At 42.3% G+C, this 25,183-nt stretch overlaps 1 protein-coding gene across 1 annotated transcript in view; it reads right to left on the reverse strand.

Moving 5' to 3' along the window:
* The window catches only part of TNKS (tankyrase), a 2,150,186-nt gene that overhangs the window by 1,179,909 nt on the left and 945,094 nt on the right, over positions 1 to 25,183 (reverse strand). The window lies entirely within an intron of this gene.

A 25,183-nucleotide genomic window follows, 5' to 3' on the forward strand; every position in this document is an offset into this window, starting at 1 on the left:
AGTGTGTTTTCCTTCTGAAGAGAATTTAAAGTGAGGCCCTGCCTTCCTGAGGTGGTGGTAGTTCAGGTGGATGTAGAAAGTCCCACAACACTTATCAAAAAGATTAGGGGAAGTTCCTTGATGCCCTGGACAAATTTTTCCTAGTCAATATGAAATTCACCTTGGGTGTCCTCTGAAAACAGGCCCTTGGCCAAGTGGGACTAGTCTGGTCAACAAAAGTGTAAATAAATAACATCTATGAACAATGCCATTCAAGTTTTTTTTTTTTTTTTTTAACTGTTTGATAAACAGGATCAAATGTACTATTAAGCAGGCTTTTGTTAAGAAGAGTTGTGTAAAACGGTTTACTATTAGAATGTCGAAGCGAACTCCGTCGACTGTACTGTTATCGAACACGGAAGTTCGAAAACAGTAATATTGAAGACCAAAAGCCAACCTAGGAAAGTACAGTTGTGTACCTACCATAAATGTGGATGTTCGAGTGTATTCACTGTTGCAGTCATTACTCTTGGGTTATCCTGCTGGCAGGCTACCCGCAGTCGGCCTGAATTCCAAAGTCCTGGTCCGGCGTCAGTTGCTGTCGCCTCTTCCCTGATGTCAGTGCGCCAGGGGTATAAAAGATGCAGCCGACGCCATTTTCTTCAGTTTTTCTTGCCCCCGATGTCAGGTGCCCCCAAAAGGGTAGGCTAAATAAATTATGCCAATAAACATGCATGCAGTAAAGTAAACATCTCCTTCATCTACAAGCAAATACACCATATAGGTTGCATAGAATAGAGAAGTACAGATAAGATCCAGCAAAAGAAAGGGGGATGGAGGGAGGTTAACCTAGACTGCAACAGTGAATACACTCGAACATCTACATTTATGGGAGGTACACAACTGTACTATGTTCATCGTGTTTCACTGTTGCAGTCATTACTCTTGGGTTGAATCCCAAAGCTGAGGATGGGTGGCTGTGTTAAATAGGATTAGGAGAGGCTAAGAGGCCCTGCAGAACTGCAGTGGCAAAAACTGCTCTGGATTTAGAGTAGAGAGGTAAGTGGCAGTGCTTTGTAAAAGTGTGCACTGAACTCCAAGTTGCAGCCTCTAAGATGTCTTTGGTTGGTACTCCTCTGGGGAAGGTTGCTGAAGTGGCTGCTGCTCTGGTTCAATGTGGCCTAATGCCCTTAGGCACTGATTTGCCATGGAGTGAGTAGCAGAAACGAATGCAATGGCCTATCCATTTTGAAATAGTCTGTTTTGAGATAGCCTTTCCTTGTGATCCTGCAGCATATGCCACTAAAAGTTGCTCAGTTTTTCTGAAAGCTTTAGTTCTGTCCAAGTAGAAGCGTAGCTGTCTGTGTATGTCCAAAGAATGCAGAAGTCTCTCACCCTTGTTCTGTGGGTTTGGATAAAAGGTAGGCAAGTGAATGGTTTGGTTAAGGGCCACACTGGACACCACCTTAGGCATAAATGTAGGGTTTGTCCTCAGAGAAACCCTGCCTGGGTGGAAAATGATAAAAGGTTCCACAGCCATGAGTGCCTGTAACTCCAAGACTCATCTTGCAGAGGTTATCGCTAGGAGCAGAGCTGTTTTCCAGGATAAGAATTTTATATCAGCTGTTGAGGCTGGCTCAAAAGGAGGCAGTGTGAGTTTTTCCAAGACATAATTGAGGTCCCATGCAGGTATTGGTGCTCTCTTTGGAGGTCTTATGTTTTTGGCCCCTCTGAGGTACTGCCTTATTAAAGGATGAGAAAAGATAGGTGGTTCCGTATTGTAATGAGCTGAAATGGCAGAGGCATGAAACTTAATTGATGAAAAGGACAGGCCTTTGTCCAGCATCTCAGTTAGGTATTGTAAAATCTGAGGAATATTTGGTACAAATGTGTCAATTCCTTGTTTCTGGTTCCAAGCACAGAATCTTTTCCATTTTTCTGCATAAGATTTTCTGGTACTGGGCCTTCTGGCCTCCAAAATAACATCCATTACAGCTTTGGAGAGAGGAGTGTTCTGAATGGCTATATTATCCACCATGCTGCCAGATTTAAGGTCCTGAGTTGGCTGTGCAGGATCTGACTGTTTTGTTGGGTCAATAAGTGAGAAGTTTGAGGCAATGTCCAGGCTGGACCTTGAGACAAGTTCTTTAGGATTGGGTACCAGTGCTGGCGTGGCCAGTCTGGGGCAATCAGTATCATTTTTGGCTTCTCTTGTCTGACCTTTAGGAGTACCTTGAGGAGGAGAGGCAGTGGAGGAAAGGCATATACTGTTAGGTTTTTCCAGCTGAAGGATAGAGCATCCACTTTCCATGCTTGCTTGTGATAAGTCCTTGTGCAGAATCTCTGTAGTTGGCAGTTGTGAGGGGAAGCAAATAGATCTATGTCTGGGCATCCCCATTTCCTTGTTATCATGCTGAAGACTTGTGGATCCAGTTTCCACTCGTGGGGATCCATGAGGTTTCTGCTTAGTTCGTCTGCCAGAGTATTTATTTTTCCTGGTAGGAATTGTGCTTGCAGGTGAACTTGATAAGGTCAATGCTGTGTCCCACAAAGTCATGGCTTGTCTGCAGAGGGGGTAGGAATGTGTGCCTCCCTGCTTGTTTATGCACCACATGACTGTAGTATTGTCCGTCTTTATCAGTAGTTGTCCTGGATGAAGTAGATCCTTGAAAGCTGTCAGGGCATTCTGAACAGCTAGCATCTCTTTTTGATTGACATGAAGATGCATCTGGCTTGCGGGCCATGTGCCCTGAATACATTTTCCTGCCATGTGGGCCCCCCAGGCATAATCTGATGCATCCGTTGTTAGTGTCTGCCTGGCTGTGGGTAAATTGAATGGCTGTCCCTTGTTGTGGTGACAGGCCTGTGCCCACCATCGAAACTCCTGTTGCAGGCAGTGAATGATGCTAATTAATGTTTCCAGGCTGTGGCAATGTTGAGTCCAAACACTTTTTAGATGCCATTGTAGTTTCCTCATATGCAGTCTGGCATATGGAATTAGTAGAATGCAGGATGCCATGAAGCCCAAAGCCTGCAGTATTTTTCTTGCAGATAACTGGGTCTTTGTTGCCAACATTTTGAAGTAAGAAGTCAGTTGCCTTTGTTTGTCTGGCGTGAGATAAGCCATCTGGGCAGTTGTATTTAAGCTTGCACCCAGGAATATTATCTCTTGAGAGGGTACTAGTTTTGATTTCTTTTCGTTTACTGTGTACCCTAGGCCAATTAGTAATCTTTTTACAAACTCCAAATGCATTAGTAGAATGTCTTTGTTCTTTGCTTGAATAAGGCAGTCGTCCAAGTAAGGATATATTTGAATTCCTCTTTGTCTGCATAATGCAATTACTGGTGCCAGGCATTTTGTGAAGACCCTGGGCGCAGTAGATAAGCCAAAGGGCAGTGCAGAGAATTGGTAGTGCATTGAGCCAGCTATGAATCTGAGGTATCTTCTGAAAGATTGTCTGATTGGGACATGCAGGTATGCCTCTTTTAGGTCCAAAGTTACGAGCCAAGGCTTCTTGCCCAGCATGGGCAGTAGCTGCTGCAGAGTCAACATTTTGAATACTGGAACGTCCAGAAAAGTGTTTAGAATAGACAGGTCCAGTATTGGTCTCCAGGCTTTGTCCTTTCTGGGCACCAAGAAAAGTCTCGAGTAAAATCCTTGTCCCTGCTCTTGTTGTGGTACTCGCTGAATGGCCCTCATGTCCATGAGGAATGAAACTTGCTTTTGTGCCTCTGCCCATTGATTGTGTGGCAGGTATGGCATACCTTTTGCCCTAGGCAGGGTGTGAAAGTGGAACCTGTAGCCCTGAGACACTATGTTCAAGACCCATTTGTCCTGGGTGATCATGTGCCAATTTTGTGAAAAAAGTGCTAGTTTCCCCCCTAAGGGGGTTGCCAAAAGATAAGTGCTTGGTTCTGGCAGAGGAATGTCATTGGGACTGTTTCCTGTATGGCTGTGCTTTGTCTTTTCTGCTTTTGGAGGTGGAAGCACCCCATTGTTTAGGCCTGTATGAGCCTTGGGGCTGGGATCTGCCTCTGGGGCATCTGTATCTGTCTCTTTGTGGCCTGTGTGACACTGGAAAGGACCAATTCTTTGTAGGCCAGTTCCTGCTAAATCTGGGTGGCTGCACCTGTAAGAAATCCTTAACTGTCTGCATAGATTTTGCTTTGTCCTCCATTTTCTTCAACACCTCTTCTGCTTTAACACCAAGCAAAGTATCATGCTGTAATGGAGCATCTAATAATTTTGCTTTAACATGATCAGGCAGATATTGTTCCTTTAACCAAGCATGTCGCCTAATGACAGAACCCGCAAGAGCAGCCCTGCAAGAGGCCTCCACAGAATCAAAACCACATTGCAAAGTATGCTTTCCCACTTGTTCAGTTGCATGCAATAAATCCTGCATTTCTTTGTTTTCTGCACAATCAGAATTTGTTAACATTTTCTGTTTAAGCAGTGACAATAAGTATTGCTGATATTTAAGCATATGAAATTGACAATTTAAAGCCCTCACAGCCAAGGTAGCAGAAGTTTAAACCTTTTCCCCCCATCTGTCTAGCACCCTTGAATCCCTATCAGAGGGGGTAGGGTTTTTTGCAGTGGAAGCCTTGACCCCTTTGGGACCCTGAGTAATAGTTTCTGGGTCAGCAGCAGGGTTTTTATAAAGAAATTTATGTGAATCTGGAACCCTGTAGTATCTGTCTGGCTTAACAGGTGCAGGGGGGTAAAAAGTCAGGGGACAGGCCGGACTCTGAAAATGCATCATCTACAATGTCTAAAACAGGAGGGATAGCAAGAGGCGTATGCTGAGGTAGTAAAAGAAAATCTCAAAGCCTTTTCTTAGATTCTGAATAGTCTTGGCTCTCCCAGTGGAAGTGCTCCCTCATGGTATGCAGGGTTTCCCCAAAAGAAAAATCCTCACGAGGGGAGGCTGAAGGGATAGATTCTTCAGCATCGGAATCCTCATAGAGAGGGAGAGAGACTTCTTGGACAGAAGAGAAACCAGAGGAAATGGAAACCTGATCTGAAGATTCATATTCTGTCTCTTGCATAGGCCTCTTCTCAGGAGGGGGATGGGAACCCCTGATCAAAGTAATTAGGTCTTCGGCCATTTTGAGCATCTGTTTTTTAGGCATGGAGGCCTGTCCATGAGTTTGCTGCACTTGTTTCTTTGTCTTTAGTGGTGCTTTAGTCTTTGCCTTTGGAGCTGTAGTCGGTTTTATATACAACTGTGTAGGCCTGAAAACACCCTCAGAAGCCGATGCCTGCTCAGCAGCTCCGGACCCATCTGAGGGAATATTTTCCAAGTGTCCAATACCTTGAGTTTCCAGAGGCCTGCTCGACGTGGGAGTTGAAGTGGCCTGCGGCTCTGAGGTAGCGGGCGTCGGGGGCTGTGAAAGCGCCTCACTGAGAACTGGCTACTGGCTTAGAAGAAGCCTCGTCGTCAGTTTTGGACTTCGGATGCCTGTCCTTTTCCTTACATTTCTTATGAATTGTGGTAGTCAGATGGCTATCCCGCGACATGCTGTAATTAAATCTTCGGCCAAAGTAATGAAATGCAAAATCGTACCGACGCTTAATAGTGCATTGGTTAAATCTGCAATTAGCTACGTCGTGATCAGGGCCTAGGCAAGGAATACAATAAGAATGGAAGTCCTTATGAGGTATTTGCTTCCCACAAGAAATGCAATTATTAACTTTTTCTGACATCGGTCTGGAGCAAGAAAAAATTTCCCCAATGGGGTACTTAGCTTTAAATGAAGACTTTGGATCTGAAATTCGAACACGAAAATCTCAGGAGTCAGCCAACCAGCACTTGCGAAGTGCTTCTGCTTCGGGCACCGCGTGGCAAGAAAGACTGAAGAAAATGGCACCGGCTGCATCTTTTATACCCCTGGCGCACTGACGTCAGGGAAGAGGCGACAGCAACCGATGCCGGACCAGGACTTTGGAATTCAGGCCGACTGTGGGTAGCCTGCCAGCAGGATAACCCAAGAGTAATGACTGCAACAGTGAAACACGATGAACATCGGATTTTAGCATGGGTCAAGATGGGGGAGAAGTTTGTAGTTCGGCAATAACACTGAACACCTATCTCGACCCATGTTAAAACCATTCCTAGGCTGGCTTTTGGTCTTCGATATTACCGTTTTCGAACTTCTGTGTTCGACAACAATACAGTCGATGGAGTTCGCTTCGACATTCTAATAGTAAACCGTGTAAAACATTATGTAAAAACAAGCTGACATTACCGAAAGTGTGAGCAAGATAATTCTGAACTAACACCATTTGAAGGGGTTATCAAGATAAAGTGATGCACAATAATGATGCAGCACAAAGAATGTCAAATTAACTGCTCATCTAGACTCATGGTAAAATACTATATAGAAACAAGTTGACATTAGAATGTTGTTAAGCAATAAAAACAATTCTGAACTAAAGTCATTAGAGAAGGTCTTTGGATGGAAAACTGCACCACAAAGAAGTTAAGAGATGTCAAGCAAATGGTTGTATAGTTATAACTTGGCACTAAGGATGTCTTGGACAGTTTTATAATTCTGAATCATCACAATATAAAAGTGGCTATTCAGGATGAACACAAAAATTATGCATGACAAAGCTGTTGCAATGTATTTAATGTTGAGAAAGAATTTTACATTGAAGGCTTTGATAAAATAATTTGGTGGTAGGGATGTGCTTTTGGTGGACTAAGTTAATAAGTCATATACTGGGTAAGTTTGGACAAAGTCTGAATGGCACAACATTTATGCTCTTATCAATGGAGTACTTACAAGTTACAGGTAGTTCTGTAGACCATTAATTAACTGGAATGCATTTTGACTTTATGAAAAAAAATAGTACATGTCAACTGTTTTATAAGGTGCCACTCTACACTAATACTGATGAGGTAAAGGAGTGTGTTGTCCTGTTGGTCTGAAACTTTACGGGATGGCAGAATGATACTTAGAGCAGATTAACTGCTGGAATACTATGGAAAGACTACAAGGTTATTTAACAGTTAGTAGGTGAACAACATGAGCTAAGATGAGTAACACTTTTGATTTTTACTATTCATTGTCTTTTTTAATTAGCTGTCAGTGTACAACTTTCCAGGAAATGGACTTCCTGTGATTATTATGTTCAATTTCTCAAGAAAGGTGAACGTTATCTTCATGTTTACTTTAAAAATATTTCTTTACTGGTACTGTGGAAGGGAGAATCAGCAAGGATGAAAAAACAGGATTATGGTACAGGGTGCAGGGAGGTGTTTCTGGTATTCACCTTATATGAGTTAATGAGCTACGCCTACAAACTCAGTTGGATGTGACTCAGATGTTACTACATAACTGGAAGTATTGCTGAGTACAAAGAGTATGATGGTCTTAGTGAGATGCAGGAAAAGTATTATGCAAAAAATGAAGGCTATGTAAAAGAATGTAATGTTTGAGGCCTAAACGGATGTTAGCCTGGTTTATGATGCAATAAAGAAAGACAAAAGAAAAACAAAAGTGATGTACTTCCATAATGACAGATCTGTGTTGTCTTTCCCAATCTGGTTCAACTTGTGGGTTACTGGATTGTACTCAGATTAGAGGCCAACCATTTCTTCAAGACTTCAGCTTGCCAGGCTCTACCTTCATTAACCACAATACCTTACTTACTCAAGAATAGCTCACACCAAGTTTGTCTCTCTCTAACTTATGTAAGGCACCAACCTAATAGAAGAGGAACTAAAGACCCAAGGATACAAATAACCTCTTACACTCGATCATACTATGACAAAGAACTCACCATAGAGGTGAGGCAGAAGAGAGGGAGGGAAGGTTGAACTAGACGGAGAAAGCCAATACAGATCTATCGTTATGGCAAGTACAAAACTTACATATCCAGTGTTGTCTTTTCTGTCTGGCTTCAATCGGCAGGACAGAGTTCCCAGACACATAATACCTCTGGGAGATTCTAAGGAAGGATATTGCTCAATATGGAGGAACCAAATGATGCCCTGGAGCTAGACTGAATGTTGAGCTTATAGTGAGACATATATGTGTGAGGACCTACTCAAGTAGCTGCCGCACATACATCATCTAAAGATGCTCTCAAACAAATGGAAGTAGCCATTGCCCTGGTAGAATGACCTTTTGGTTTACAAAGCAAGGTCTTACCTTTCTAAGTATATGCAAAGGAAATACCGTCTGACAGCCACTTGGCTAGAGTAACTTTAGACACATGTTTACCCAAGCTCAACTTTGAAAAGGAAAAGAACAACTGGCAGACTTCCTGAAAGACTTAGTCCTATCAAAACAAAATCTCAATTGTCTACGTACATCCAGAAAAAGTAACAATTATTCACTTTTGTTGGAAAAACTCAAAATACTGGAAGGTGAATAGACTGGTTCAGGTTGTTTTCAGAAAACCACCTTTGGAAGAAAGGAAGGGTCTTGTGTGAAGAGACACCCTATCCTTATGGAAAATTAGGTATGAGGGAATAGCAGAAAGAGCTTGTAACTCAAGACACGTCTAGAAGAAGTTAACAGTCAACAGAAACAATGTCTTCCAAGAGAAAAAATTAAAATCCAAGGTAGCAGGAGGTTTAAAAAGAGGACTTGCAGCACAAAAGGTAAATCCCAAGGAGGTACAGGGTCCTTCACAGGAGTCTTTGAGAAAGGCTTTAGAAATTTTCAAGGCAGCCAAAGAAACACTATCCCTGCCAACATGAGAATTAGATATGGCTGCTAATTGCACCTTAATCATGAAATAACTGGAACCTGCTTTGAAGAAATCTGCAAGAAAGTCCAGGACTACCTCCAAGGGAGCTCAAAAAGGGCCCAAGCCCTGAGAATAAGCCCAAATAGCAAAATGTTTTCACTTACTAGCATACATCTTTCCTAGTAGACATCTGCTGAGAAGAGGGTACGTACAATGCTATCTGAAAGCTTGGGATTTCTGGCCATCAAGGGGAAAGAAGAAACCAAGTGGTTAATTTAAGGATCTGAAGATTGTGTGGGTCTAGGCCCGCTGGATGGGAAAAGCGATCCAGAATGGGATCCAACACCCAGGGTGAGTATCGCAGAAGAGGCCACAAGAACGGGAACCAACCTGCTGGGGACAACAGGGGACAATGAGGATAAGACACACTGCAGCAGGCTGCCTTCTGAAGGAAACTGATTAATACGGGAATTGGTGGATATGCATACAGGAGACCTGGGGACCAAGCATAAGAAGAGTGTCGCTGGGTGATTGTCCCTAAGAAGGGACTGAGATGTAATAGCTGCTGCACTTGGTGTTGGGGGGAAACAGATCACAAGGAGTGCCCCAGGGCTGAAAAATCCAAGTGGCTACCCTCATATTCACAGAAAACGCGTGCGGAAAGAATGCTTCTGCTCAAACTGTGGGCTAGAATGTTGGAATTCCCTGGGATGCGTGTTGGAACCAGAAACTGCTGAGAGGAAATCACCCACTGTCAAACCCCATAGCCTCTTGACATAGGGGGAAGATCAGGTTCCCCCTACTTTTTCAGATATCAAATTATGGACATACTGTTCATCTGGATCAAAATCACACCACTGGGAACAGCCTCCTGGAAAGCCTGCAACACAAGGAGGACAGCCCTCATCTCTAAAACACTGGTGGGAAGATTGACCTCTGAGGAAGACCAGGTACCCTGAACTATCCTCCCTTCAAAATGCCTGCTGCCACCAAAGAAGGGAGGCACCACACGTTGTGACTGTGGCCAGTGGTGGTGGTGAGGGATGGTCTCCTGTTCATTACAGATGGAAATCACAACCACCACGGAATATGATCGCAAAAAAACTTTGTCAAACCCATGGGGAAATCCACTGGATGTTTCAAATAGGACCACAGCACAGCAAGGGTCCACTGCAGCGCCCTCTTATGGTACCTCACTACAGGGACCAGACCAATGGAGGCTGTCATATGACTCAGCTTCAGGAGACTATGCACTGATAGTTTTTCATAAGCAAGCAAAGAGATTGCTTGATAACAAAGGCTGAGTACTGTTGGAAGCTGGGAGATTGGCAATATGGGATAGGGTATTCAAGTAGCAGCATATAAATTCCACTGTCTGAATGGGGTGTCGGCTTGATTTCTGAGGACTGATGGTGACCCCCAATGAAACCGCCTGAGTAAGGTATCTTTGGCTGTGATTAGGGGTCACTCTCATGGGGGCCATGAGGAGCTAATTGTCCAGGTAAGGAAAGACCTGAAATCCTTGCAGCTGGAGCCATGCTGCTATGACTGCGATACACTTGATGAACACTCAAGGGCAGTGGTGAGACCAAATGGCAGTGCCCAGAACTGGCAATGATCAGCACCCAGACAGAAGCCCAGGAACCTCCTGGAATGTCTCTCTATCATTATATGATGGCAGATGTTCCAGAGGTCTATTGAACACATCCACATGTCCTTCCTCAGCAGAGATAAAATGGACTGTTCCATGGCAAACCAGAATTTGGTCTGTTTTACAAAGGGGTTTAGTTTGCTCAAACCCAAGACTGGCCTGAAGTCTTCGTTCTTCTCCGGTACCAAAAAGAACCTTGTGCAGACACCGAGTCTTTGTTGGTCTGGTGGGACCTGTTGGATGACTCAATTTGCCAGTAGCTTCTGAATTTCTATGGCTGCCTGCTGTATCTACTGGAGTGGAATGCAGGGAAAAGCTTGGGACTGAAATATGGAATTTCTAAAAAATGGAACAGAACAGCCTCTGGAAATGACAACACCCCATGCATCCAAAATGATGGCCTCCCAAGCTCCTGGGTGTACATCCAAGCATCTCCCGGCTGCCTCCAGAGCTGAACAATTGGGCAATCCTTCAGGATTGCTGAAAGGGCCTCATGGAGAATGCCCCATGACAGCTCTGGTTCTACAGTCTGCCCCTGCCACGAAGGCGATGTCCACTGTGGTTACACCATCACCACAGGAAGAACCTTCAGAACGGGCATCCTGGAAAGACTGATACAGCTTCCTAAAGAATAGATGTTTAACCTCCTTCTGATTCCATGAAAAGGTCTGCTGTGGGGAAGCAAACCATACTCCAATGTCAGACAGTGTCTTTCCATCTTGCTCACTCCTCATCAAAGTGTCTTTAATCTTAGGCCCAAAGTGTGAGGAGCCATCAAAGGGGGTACTGATAAAGGATGCCTTGAAGCAGTCTGCAAAGTTGCACATCATCACCCAAGAGAGGCAATGCATGGCGATGGCAGTGCCAGCAATCAGGACATTCCATCAAATGCATTGTAAATGAGCCTCCTAGAAACACTGGCAATAGAATGTAAAGTAGAAAGTTCTGTCTTCAGAGTCTTCGGGACCTCTGGACTGATATTCCTTGATGCTTCCAATATGACATCACACTGAAGTCTCGTCAAGTGAGAAGGACGTTAACAACCCTCAGCATGAACATAGCTGAGGCATAAAAGCGCTTCTCCAAATAGTCCAATTCTCAAAATTTCTTTTCGGGGGATGGACTGAGAAATCTCCTCTGAAATCTCCTTCTTAGTGACAGTGGACACCACAAGAATGTCCACAGCTGGACCCTTATTCCAAAGAAGCCAATCCTTGGGTGGAGGTGAGGATTTTATCCAGCTTCTTGGGGATTGGTTCCACCAGATCAGGTGGCTTCCACACCCTCAGAGACCACGTCAATAAGTGTGTCCAGACTGGCAACTATCCAGGGCGTGGATGAGTCCACCTCAAAAGTCTCAAGAAATACTGACTTCTCTGGAAAAGGGGCTTCAGTGGTTCAGCCCCCATACTGGCGAAGAAGCTCTAAAAGATCACCCTCATCCCAATCCAAGGGGAAAGGAGCAGAACCAATCAGAGAGGCCGTCGGAGTTGAAGACCTAGTTGTCTTCAGATCCAACACCGACACTCTTGGAGCTCTTGGATCCGAGATCTCTGAAACCATGGGACGTATTGGAGAAGTAGATATCACTACATGGGAAGTACAGGGAACAGGAAAAGTACAGGGAAGGCTCATGGATACAATGGGAGACACAGCCAGAATAACACCATCTGAATCTGAGCTCTTTAGAACTTCCTTATCATTCTATCCATGTCAGCCTTGGAAAGATGTCTGGAGGATCTGATGGATGAGGTTGTTGACTGTAGTCTAGACTCTCTCCTTTTTGTCATTTGCAAAATGAAGAAAGGAGTCAAAGAGATACTGGATCAACTGTGAACCCGGATGAACAAGTTTGAGGAGACTGACATTGTAATGGTTGGATCCAAGATTTTTGGATCACAGTGCTGCTTTGGAGATTTTGTCAGTATGGCAGTTGGATCTGAGAATTTAGGATCCAATATCTTTCTTTTAGGATCTGATGAAGTCAGATCCAAAGTTCTTTGTACTTTTTGAAGAGGCTCAGATGAAGCCGTGGTGGTAGTTGAGGTCTGCATAGAATGGGTAGGGGTACTCTTTCAAAATTCCCTGGTCTCCAAAGAAGGTTTAGAATGTTTACTGGGAGTTTGAGCCCCTGACAAAGATAATGAAGAGAGAAGCAGCATGCACTTAAGGGCTAACTTACTTCTCCTGTCCGACACTGCTCTGGAGTTACATGAGGCAGACAGAGCAACTAGTATTCAGGTGTGCTGCTCCTAGACAATAAAAGCACTCCCTATGGGCATCATTATTAGGAATTTTGTCCCCACAGGAAGTGCATTTCTTAAAGCCGGTCAGTTTCTTAGGCACAGCTGACAACACAAGTTATACAACTAAAAAAAAGAGAAGGCAGATTTCCTTTTTTTTGTTATATACATTAGACAATTAGCAGCAATGGTAGAAAGATTACCCTGTAAAGGGTAGAAGAAAAGGAGCAAAAAGGAAAGACCAGTACCAACAATGGAACGGCAAGGAGACTACCCGAAGGTAGAAAACAAAAACAAAGACCTAACTGAAAGAAAACTTGAAAAACTCAACAAAAAGAAGAGGAAGGGCAGTAGAAAGGTTACAACAGAAGTTCTAAAGAAGCTTTGTTTTTTAAATACTTGTTACTCACAAAAAATACAACTAAGTCAAATGAAGCTCTTCAGACAGGATCAGTGTCCATTTGAGATGGCAGCAAATGAGATCTGAGGTATTGCAGGCTGACTGAGGCATTATGAGTAGAAGGAGGAGCTTGAGAGTTGGATCCAAAAGTTAAGGTCACAAGGAAAAGCCTCCTGCTTTCCAGGTGGACAGAAAAGTAAAACCTTTTTCAAAAACTGCTCAATTTGAGAAAGGGGGACCTGAGAGTAGGGGAGCAGAAATAGCAGAAAGATTAAATGTGACAGAAGAGTAAAAACAGGCAGAGGATAGTAACTCACACGAAATCTAGAATCACAGGCAAATGGTCCTTAAAAGGTCCTGGTTCTTCATAAGGCACTAACTAGAAAATTTCCCCTTACCCATTTCTGACATTCTAGTTGCAGTTATTTTGCCTCTTTTAGTACTTGCTGCATGTCCTTGGGGGGTGCCTAAAGGATCTCAAAACTTAATCCAGGCAGTCAACTGAAGTATATGCGGGTTGGGGTATATCAAACAACCCCTGTCATATGTGAGAGGATCCAGAAAGTGGGAAGTCTGTGGTAACTGCCTTTAGCCCATATCAAATTAAGGGAGAACCACAGATGCCTGGTCTATAAGGACGTCACCACCACTATCCTCGGGGAGTTCTCCTGGAATTTTAGGATAAACTTTGGAATCAGTGAAAAGGCATAAAAGAACATTCCCATCCATGAGAATGAGAAGGCTTCTGCATTCTAGGCCTGCTGCATGGAATCCTGCAGCAGAAATTCATTAACTGTCTGTTTTGAAAGGAGGTAAACAGAACTTATTTGAGGTGTTCCCCCAGAGCTAGGCCCATTTCTAAAAGGGTCTATATCAGAAGATCAAAGTTTCAAAACTTCGAATCTGATATGGTCGACACCATATGATCTAAGTCTTGAAACTTCGAATCTTTTAAGGGAGATCTCCATATAGCGCAGAAAGGGAAGATTTCCCTTATCTACACTGTAGTGCGATCTCGGAGTTGGTATATTTAAGTAGCGGGGGGTGCAGGGGGGGGGCTTTCCCCCATGCTTAGAGCATTTAAATGGTTTGTTTTTGTAGGTTGTTGTGTTTTATTACATTTTCGATGTTTCAAGACTTCGACTATATGGTGTCGACTGTATCAGATTCGAAGTTTTGAAACTTCGATAATGTAATACAGACCCTTCTAAAAGCTTCCCTGTAATAGTTTCCATTGGTGAGGGTTCGCTCTTGTCTTTATCAGATATCTGTTATAATGTCTTGCTCTGACAATGTATGAAGCCTGAAGAGCTAAATGAGCTGTGATGCTACCTCCCAGGTAATTATGACACTTCTACAAAGGTGATATGATGCGCTAACTTGAAGAGTTCCTGGAGATCAGAGATGATTTAAGGCCTAAAGAGCATTGAGAGTTACCAACATTTCTGAAATGTATGTGCTTTTGCTGTCCTGCTTGTTCAACAGACCTTGCGCTTTCAACCCTTTTGATATAGTCAACCAAACAAATTTGGAAATGTCAATTGTGACAGACTGGCAAGTAGGTGGAAGGGAGAAATGGAAACCTGCAGCAAAAGACACAACAAGCTGCTAAGAAAGCATCCTCTAGAGCTGATAAAATGGAAGCACAACTTCAAACTGTGGAAAAGCCATTTGTAACTAGTCATAAAACTTCTTCTGGGAGATGGGGATTTCAGTCCGTTTCCAATTAAACAAATCTTTCAGTTTGTTACAGTTTCAAAAGAAACCTATACTGGAGGAAGACCTGAAGAAACACTTCCTTCAGAAACAAGATCTTCAGCTCAAGAAGGAAAACAATACTCCCACTTCCTGTCCCTGCTGTTCTGACTGGGAATCGGTGACAGAATAAAGGGAAATCTTTTTCTTTTCCTACTATCAGCCAGTGGAGAAACAGATATAAAAATATTTAAGGCTAGAAGCAATCCCTTTAATAATTCCAGGAAGTCTTCTCTGATCAAAAGAGAGAGAGAACAGGAGACATCATATAATTCATTGGTTTTGTTTTTCTGGCAAAAGTCTGACCTATGGCAAGGGTACTACCCTTGAAACGGGCATCTAACTCTGCTAACTGGTAAATCTTTACCATCACTATGCCTGAAACTAGTAAGAGCAAGTCTCCTTTGCCCGGTAAAGTAAAAAGAACAGCCACAGAGGATGTTACTACCTCTCACTTCTTAGTGGCTTCAGGTGCTCAATCAGAGGAACCAAGAGATGGCCACAGCAGAGTCACCTTTCGGTGGCTGAAGTGGTGATAAAACTGATCGGACCCAAGATTCCTAAGAAATACACTTCTTGCAGACAGGAGAAGGAAAAATCATGAAGACTGACATCTGTTCCATGGTTCAGCTGAAAACAGTAAATGGCTGTTTTCAAATATGGACATTAAGAGAAATAATATGGCAAAGATATGTTTGGCTAAAAAAAGCAAGAAAGAAAAATCTTGTATGCCCACAGCCTTTCCATCATACCTCTCATCTTTCCCTGATCTTGCTTCACATTTCTGTCCTGACTCTCATACAATTTTTGATTTTCTAGTAAACTGTTGAGGACTACAGTCAGTCAATAATGCCAGACATTAGTTTCATACTTCTTGCTGTTCAGAAAATGCACTCTGATGCAAAACCTGTTATTCTATTAACTATTTAAGTGAATTGCAGTAATATTTTGAATTTGTCCATGAATTTAGGCATTTGTCCCATCTTTACTTTTAGCTTTGTCCAGATTTTTAAGCAAAAAATAGAGGTATGCTAAGGATTAGTGAAAACAGCCACCAGAAACACATGAAAAGTATACAGAAAACAAAACAAGGCTGAACAACAGGTCAGACTATTTTTACTGAAATGTTTATGAGAAACAAGGACAAAAACTAAGAAAAAAAAAAAGAGTTTTGATCATATCTTGATCAACACAGTAATAATGGCTGTGCACCATTCTAAGTGGTAAATGAAAGATATGTACTTACCATAAAGATAGAGCTATGCTGTCTCTGTCCTTCCTCAACAGAAGGGTCTCGGAACTTCAGCTGCTTTTTCCTGACTTAGAATCCATAGCTGGGGCTCCTCCCCTTACTCATAACCCCCTCCTGTCCCCATATTACCCTCAGATCAACCTAGTCTTTACTTCCTTAAAAAACAATACATTTAGCATAAAAGTGTGGAGTCTGCATGTCCTCCACGCTGTCGGGTGGGCGTTCAAAAGACTTGCGTAAATGGGCGTGCCTTTGTTGAAGGTTGAACGTCGAGCTGGCACCTCGGCGTTCGTCAAAAATCTACTGCCAATCATTAGCGGACCGGAGTTCCGCTGTGGCGACCCCTAACCAGGAAAAGCCCAAAGACGACAACAACAACAGACAAGGTTGCACAAGACAGCATAACAAAATAGGAGAAAATGTGCAGTGGAGCTGCAGGAGCATGAAATTCTGTACCAATGGTAGTCCATATAGTCATACCAGAAGCCAAAGGAAAAAAATGCATGAGATGGAAGGGGGAAGGAAGAAGGGAAGCTGAGTAAGGATGGAAACAGACAACACAGACCTATCATTATGTTAAGTAAAAAACTTTTGTATCTGATGTTGTCTTTTCCATCCATTCTTCAACTGAGCTACTTAGCCCCATGTGTGGTCTCATGGAAGGATGTTCTGGAGGATGGCAGAACAGAAAACCACCCTATCTCTGGAATGCAAATCCAGTTTGTAATGGTTAATGAAGGTATGAACATTAGACCATGTAGCAGCAGCACAAATGTCATCAATTGAGGCTCTAGCAAGATAAGGCTCAACAAGTGGAAACAGATCCTGTTGAGTGTGTTTTTGGTGGTTTATGTAAGGGCAAACTTTTTTGCTTACATACACAGGAGACAAAGCCAGTCAATCATCTAGTTAAGGTAACTTTTGACACTTCTTGACCCACCTTGATGAAAATGACACAAACAATCGGTCTGACTTCCTGAAAGGTTTGGTTCGATGAAGGCAGAAATTTAATTGTCCGTGCCCATCCAACAAATGAAGCATGTATTCTCCTTTATTTGAAATATTTTGAAAGAAGACTGGAAGATTAACACACTGAGTGAAGTCTGTGTAGCAACTTAACCCAACAATCCCTCACTGAAATAGAATATTAGCTAGATAATTCCCAGTTAATATTAAACCCAAAGAAAACACAACTTATGTTGTTCCACCCTACAAAAACCCAAGACACTACCTTCTCCACATCGTCAGTTAACAAGACTCTTATCACCCCAATCCCAGAAGCTAAGCTATTAGGATTCATCATTGACCAGCAACTAAAGTACAGCAAACATATATCCCTCACTGTCCAAAGTCCACAAAAAACTAGGGACCCTCTATCCATCTAAACGATATCTAACTTCTGAAGCTAGAATCACCATAGTCAGAACCTATCTGCTAGCCTCTATACTACATGCATGTCCAGTATTGACAAATCTAAATAAAACTGACCTTAATAAACTCTCCACCTGCTCTAACAAAATTGCCAGATTTGTTGCCAATGCCAGATCATGCTCCCACCACTGCCAATCCCTAAATAAACTACACAGGTTAGAATTCCCAAATTTACTACAATACCACATCCCATCCTATACTATTCTGAAAAAACTCCTGCCCTGATCGTCCTCATAACTTTCCACAATACTAATAGGCAGTTGCGATCTACAAACAAAGCTCTAACAGAAAATATCCAGTGTAAAAATAGCTCAGGCGAATCTCTCTTCACTAACCAAGTTGTAATAATCTGGAATAACCTGCCTCCTGACCTCAGGCTACAAAAACGTGCAACCACTTTCAAAACCCAATTAAAAGCCTACCTATATATCAACCATTTATGTGCCTGCAAGAACCTCCCTGAACTCCCATCCACCTGAAAGAGGGTACTCCTCTTGGTTTTACTGTACTACACCCTCTCTCTTTGTACATACTGTACTATAGTCTGCATGCCTATACTATACTAAAATTATTTGTCTATAAAGACATGATGTATCTCTATATTATTAGCATGTTAATATTTCCATACTTAGTACTTGAATTTATCTCTGTATTATTAGCTTGTTAACCTCTCTACAACTGTAAATTGATTGACATTGTATACATTGCTTATATTATGTAATAATTTTTATGGAGCTTTGCTCCCCAGGACTCCGCTGAAAACAGACACTAGCTGTTCAGCCGGACCATCCTGGTAAACAAATGTTAAATAAATAAATAAAATAAATAAACTTTAGGCAAAAAGGAAGGATTGTTGTGTAAAGAAACCCTGTCTATGTGGAAGATAATATACAGAGGTTGACAAGGCAAGGCTTGCGGCTGATACCTCTTTAGTGGAAGTAATTGCTACCAGAAAAAGTTTTTCCAAGTCAGAAATGTTAAAATCACCTTGGCAGCAGGTTCAAAAGGGGCTTGGGTTAAGCTTTGTAACAATACAGTTATGTCCTAAAGAGGAGTAGGATCCTTGAGTGGAGGTCTAAGAAGAAAGGCACCTCTCAGGAAAGCTTTACGCAACTTGAGTAAAGCTAAGAAAGTGTGATTCTCTCCAATATGGAAATTTGAGATTGTCGACAGCTGAACCTTGACAGTAGAACAACTAGCTTTGTTATGGAAAATGGAAGCAAGAAAATCTAATACTGCTGATAAAGGGCTGAAAATTGATCTAAATTGTTCTGCAAAGCCCAAATGGAGAATCATTTCCACTTACTTTTGAAAACCTTACTAATGGACAGATTTTGAAAAGTATATGGGCCACTTGGGAAGAAAGCCTGGAATGACTAGCTATCACTGAAAGTGGAAGGGCTTTAGGGGTCTAAAATCCATATGAGGTATTCTGGATGGATAAAAGAGGAGAGCTGTATTTAGATCCAACATCCAGGGGGGGGGGGGGGTACCAGATGATGCCAGAGAAAAAGAAACCATAACCTGTTGAGGCCAGAAAGGGATAATGAGGATTACCCTTGATCTTCCATTGTAATACTTTCTGCAGAAATTTCTGAATTAGGGGAGTTTGCGGGAAGGTGTATAGGAGACCAGAGGAAAATCATGAATCAGTGCATCTCAAGGGGACCGCCCCTTTGGTAGGAACACAGCAAAGAACATGCTACATTTGGAATGAGCAGAAGTAGCAAAAAGATCACAGCATGGATAGCTCCAATGACAACAGATTTGTGTCACCACTATTGGATTGAGAGACCTCTGTTGAAGTAGTAGAATAGATCTGCTTAGTCTGTCCAGTAGAACGTTGGTCTTCCCCAATATGTGCATTGCTATCAGAAAGCAGTTGAAACTTATTGCCCCTTGCCATATTCGCATCACTTCTCAACACAATGGGTAGGAGTGTGTTCCCCCTTGTTTATCGATGTACCAGACTACTGATATGTTGTCAGTCTGGACAAAAAAATTATCCGTAAAGGAAGAACATCTTGAAAAGCCTGCAACATTAGGAGGACTGCCCTATCTGTAAGACATTTGTGGGACACCTGCTTTGAACCATCTTTCCCATATAATACCCCCACCCTCACTTGGGAAGCATCCATGGTCATTATGGCTTTGGGACAGGGAGGAACAAAGGGATAGCCCTGAACAATCTCTGGAGACTGAATTCGCCAAGTTACATGGTGTCTGCAGATTTTTGTTAAATGGACTGGAAAGGTCAAGGGCTGAAATCTGATGGACCACTGGACTGCTAGTGTCCACTGGAACATTCTCATATAATACCTTGCCAAAGGGACCAAAGTAATGGAGGCTGCCATCATCTCTAAATGTTGAAGAACCAGTCCAGCAGGTGGCATCTGATGGGAAAGAAGTTGTGGGACCTGACTTCTTAGAGAGACTAACCTGTTCTCTGGTAATCTTGCAGTTTGAATGGTTGTACCCAAGTGTGCTCCAATGAACTCCAGAACGTGTACTGCAGTAAATTATGATTTGTCCTGGGTTCACTGTAGTTCCTAGGTTGGAGCTTAGCTGAAGCAAATAATTTCTGGCCCGGACTAGCAGAGACCTGGTAGGAGTGTTAAGTAGCCAGTCATCCAGACAGGGGAACATCCAGAACCTTTGCAGTTGGAGATGAGCTGCAACCACTGTCATACATTTGTTGAACACTCGGGGGAACTGTGGTGAAGTCAAATGGCAGGGCTGTGAACTGAAAATGACTGGCCCTGAGCCAAAAGTGAAGAAACCTCCCAGAGAGTCTGTCCATTTTTATGTGGTAGCACATGTACTGAAGGTCTATCAAGTACAACCAATCATCTTACCTAAGAAGGGGAAGGATGAACTGTACCATAACCATCCGGAACTTTGTGTGCTTGATGTACTGATTAAAGTGCCTGAGGTCCAAAAGTGGCCTTAGGTCACTGTTCTTTTCTTTGCCTAAAAGAATCTGGAATATGTTCCAAACCAGCGCTGATCTGGTGAGCCTCTTGGAAGATTTGTTTGTCTAGCAGCATTTTCATTTCTAATGCTGCTGCTTTTCTTTGAGAGGGTGGTATGTTAGGAAGTTTCCTTCATAGTGGGAATGGATAGAGAAAGGGAATGAAATACCCTTTGGCTATTATTGACATCTTTGGTGATGGACGTCCAGGTTTCTGGGTGCAGAGAGAAGCACCCCTTGAATGTCTCCAGAGTGCAGCAGGTGGGCTAACTGTTCAGAAGCACTGAAACGGCCTCTCAGTGAACAAACCCCTGAAGTCTTCATTCAGCAGAAGACCTCCTCTGCCACAAAGGTGATGTCTACTTTTAGAAAACCCTCCCTGGCTCAGGGGAAGTTCTCTGGAGGAATCCTGAGAAAACACTTGGTACTTCAGAAACCACAGCTTTTTACACCTTTTTTGTTTCTAGAGAATGTAGGGGGGGGGGGCAACACAGAGCCATCAAATGGGGCACTAATAAAAGGTGTCTTAAAGGGCTCTGCTAAATCACACAAATGCATCCAGGCATGCCTCTTTATATTAATACCTGTACATATAGCTCTTGAAACACCTTTGGCTGTGTTGAACAGGAGTCGCATGGAGGGGTTCAACAGGGAATGAAGGAGTGCCAGCTGCAAATCTACTGTTTTTCTGTCTTCCACAGACATGGACTCAGAAAGAGACTTGAGAGCTCCTTTACCAAGTCTCTCTGAAACCGAATTGTGTGCGCCAAATAATTCAGTGACCTTAACGCAAAGGTAGCTGAAGTGTAAACTCACTGGCCAAACCTGCTCAAACCCCTGGACTCACTGTTTGGAGGATATACAGATGAGCTCTCTTCTGCCAGATCCTTCTTACTGGCTGCCACTATTACCATGGCATCCACTGCCAGGCCTTTGGTCCAGTGAGAGTGGTCTTTAGGGGCAGCAAGACATTTGTCTGGTTTTCTGAGAATTGGTTTTGCAATGTCCAGTTCTTTCCATGCCCGACAAGAGGTTAAATCCACTACTGCATCTGCTTGGGGGAACCCTTCCATGGAGTAGCTGAGCTGGGACCAAAAGCCTCAAGGAAAACGGATTCCTCCAGAGAAGGGGCTTCAGAAGACCAACCACTTTTCTGTCTGAGAACCTCAAGGATCTCTACGAATGAGATATCCTCAATGGGTGATCTGCAGGAGCCATCCACTTCATCAAAAGTTGCGTCTTTTGTCAGAGATTCCTGGGGGATGTCAAGGTATCTCCTTTTACATTTATGCTTCTAAGGAGCCTCCACAAAGGTAAGTTCTGAAAAGGACTTGGAAGTCTGAGGGGAAGTCCTGAATAAGGACAGTCTCAATGCTAGTATGAACTAGCTACCCCCGATGGGATAGATTGTGCAGGATCAGGAACCAGGGCTGTCAGTTGTGGAGCAGCTGGAGCCGACAGGGATATTGCTGTCTGTTCTCCAGCCTTGAAGACAGTTCTCTCAACTGCCTCAAAGGCAGAAATGAAAGGGGAACCCCAAGACCACCTTGCTAGGAATTGCCGCACCAGAATGAAAAAGAGCACCACCCAAGACTAAAGTTGGAGCTGAGCTTTTAAGGGGAAGGTGCGGTTCTAACAGCTTTGGAGTCAAAGTCTTAACCCCAGACTCGGCACCAAAGCTTCAGTTCTGAGATGTATGTTCTGAGATGTTCACAGATGGGTCAGATACAATGTCAAGAGTTGAAAATGAACACGTCAAATCCGATATGGACAACCAAGAAGAAGTCAGATTCAGCATCCCAGAACTTGGAGGCTGGATGAGGGTAGGAGTTGCCACAGACAAAGGAGAGTCTCCAGAACACATCCACATCAGCTTCTGGCAGAGCTAATGGACCTTAATGAAGAAAATGTGGAGGGTATCCTCAGTGTCTTCTGTCAGGGCTTCTCCTGAAGAAAGGGTGACTACAGCCCGGGACAGACTGGATCTGGGGAAAAGCCTTGGCTCCAGCATGAGAGGGGTCTTGGACAGAAGGAAACGTGCTGATGGTGCAAAGAAGATTTAGAATAAAGTTTATATAGATATATATATATATATACATACATATACACACACATACATATATGCATATATATATATATATATATATATATATATACATATATGTATATATATATATATTATGTTATTATATACTTAATAAGGGGAGGGAAGGAACTTCAGCTGAAAAAAGACCTATGCTAATAGAATAGATACTATAACAGCAGAAAAACACAAAATACTTTACAACTGAAAGCATCAGAAGAAACACTTAGCTGAACTAAAGCTTGAACCAATGAATTATGTCTGTACTCTACAAGGGACTAACGACATCAGAGATAATGTTGGGGATAGGAAGGGATTATGTGCAAGGGGAGGAGCCTGAGCTACAGATGCTAAGCCTGGAAAAAGCGGCCAAAATTAGATCAGAGGTTGGATCTGAGACCCATCAGTTGAGGAACTGATGGAAAAGATATCAGACTTAATTAACAACTTGTTGCACCACAAAATGGTATGGTGAGAGCAGCCATATAAATGTGATTTTTTTTATTTTTAGCTAAGACTTGTTATCATAATGCACTGCATGTTTCAGCAATATGACATTGTTTTCATAACATGCAGTGGTGTTATTAAACAGTTTTTATGTGTGGCTTTCAACAAATGTCACTGCAGGGCATCAGCAGATTTTTTTCTCTACCTAATACCCTGAAGTCAAACTCCTAAACAAACACTCAATGTATTTCAGCATGAAATAATGACTTGCTTTTGTACAGGTTCTAGATACAACTGCTACTTCCTCATTATCATTCACTGTCTTTGCTACAAGTGCCAGTTCTGGTCATTTACTCCCATGTTGCCTTCTTATCTGTGAACAACTAATGGTGACACAGCTAGCTACAATCAGTCAAATCATGTCTCAGATCATGTGATAAAGTGCAAAAGGAAATCAAATAAGGATTCATAGAGAAAACAAAAGGTGTTCATTAACAATGGAGAATCAGACAACCACAAATAACAGAGCTAGACCTGCATCAATTTGGTTTTGACAAAGGGAAATCCTGCCTAATCAAGTTAGTTAACTTCTTCAAGATGGTCACACAGGTGGCTGAGAGTGGTCATTCTGTTCACACAGCTTATCTGGATCTGACCAAAGCATTTGACAATATACTCAAAGATGACATTGCAAACAAGATGAAGACTTAAAAGTAGATCCATTCATGGTGAGGCAGACAGCCAACAAGGTGAAAGATACAACCTAGTTAAGGTGGCAGGTGCCTTCTCAAAGTATGAAGACAACTAGTGGTGTCCCCCAGGGCTCAGTACTGGGATCTCTCCCTTTTGGCATCTACTACTCCAGTCTCCAGACCAGGCAATCAGGATTTTAGGTTAACTAAATTTGCAGATGACAATAAACTGGACAATACTGTCAAATATCCCACTAATAACTATTCATTTTAACAGGAACTAAACATTGTAAACAAGTGGTGCACTGAAAAAAAGAGCTAAAGTGAAATGTTTAATATTGTCACATTTGGTAAGCAACTCAATATACAGTACAGCCAATACCTCAATCTAAAATGGTAATGTAGTCAAGGATCTTGTAACATATACTGATAATTCCCTCTCATTTGACCGCCATTTAGCAGCAGTAGTCAAAATGTCCATCTATTTATCATAATTAATATCTAAAGGTATATCACCTAGGTCAAAATAATTTATCATCCATCTTTATGCAGCCCCAATTAGACTAATTACTGAATACTATACTCTCTTTAGGATATACATTTCTATGAATATTAAGCAATTGCAAAGGCTCCAGAGATTCCTAACCTAGAAGGCTGTTAGCCTAAAGTTCCTAAACTAACAATAAAGGTCTGAACTCCGACCTCTTTATGCTGTTTCTTACATGCTCTTGTATAGTGATCTATGTTATGCATTCTCTAGCATTATGGACCCCATCTACCTTGACCTCCTATATCTTCAGAAGTCAAATATTTCCACCTTTACCAGAACAAAAACTTAAATCTCCACCAGCAAAAAATAAAACGTGCTGGAGAGGGAAATTTTCCACCTAATGCCTATCCCACCTCTGCAGCAAACTTCCTACAAGTTAAACAAAGTGACACCCTACAGCCTTGAAATTAAACATGACTGAATGGGTACCCACATATATATACTCTGGGAATGACTTCTTTGCAGTTCTTGAGAAGAGAGGATACAACATGAGGGAGGGTACTATCAAGATATATGTGGTCTTGGGACTATTTTGCCTTATACTTCTTATTAGTCTATAAATACTTAAATTGTGTTATATTTATATGTGAAAATATAAAAAATAATTCAAGGAGTATAAAATATCTTGTGATAAGAACAACCTTGACAACTGCAAGATCTCCTTTACATAAATAGCTCAAGTTCACTCATTGCCTCCAGTACAATTCTTTTGAGTGTGTACCTTTAACTCACAGTGGGCGTGTCCTGAGCCTTTAAAAAATGAAGTTATCACCTTACATTTCTAACAAATATTCATTGACAGAGGTCTAATATCAATACAGTTGAGTCTGCTATCATGTATGCTCCAAAATAAAATATTCTGATACCTTGTATGTAACATGGTTTTAAAACTAATAAAGCTAATATGAACAAGCAATATTTGACGCCTAGAGGCGCAGTAGGCGGTAACTGCAGAAACGCCTGGAGGCGCACTCGGCTGTAATGAGTTTTTAATATAATGAAGCAAAAGTTTAATCTACTCA

This window comes from Protopterus annectens, chromosome 2.part0 (genome assembly GCF_019279795.1).
Source record: "Protopterus annectens isolate FY-2018-M chromosome 2.part0, PAN1.0, whole genome shotgun sequence".
Classification (NCBI taxonomy): Eukaryota; Metazoa; Chordata; order Ceratodontiformes; family Protopteridae; genus Protopterus; species Protopterus annectens.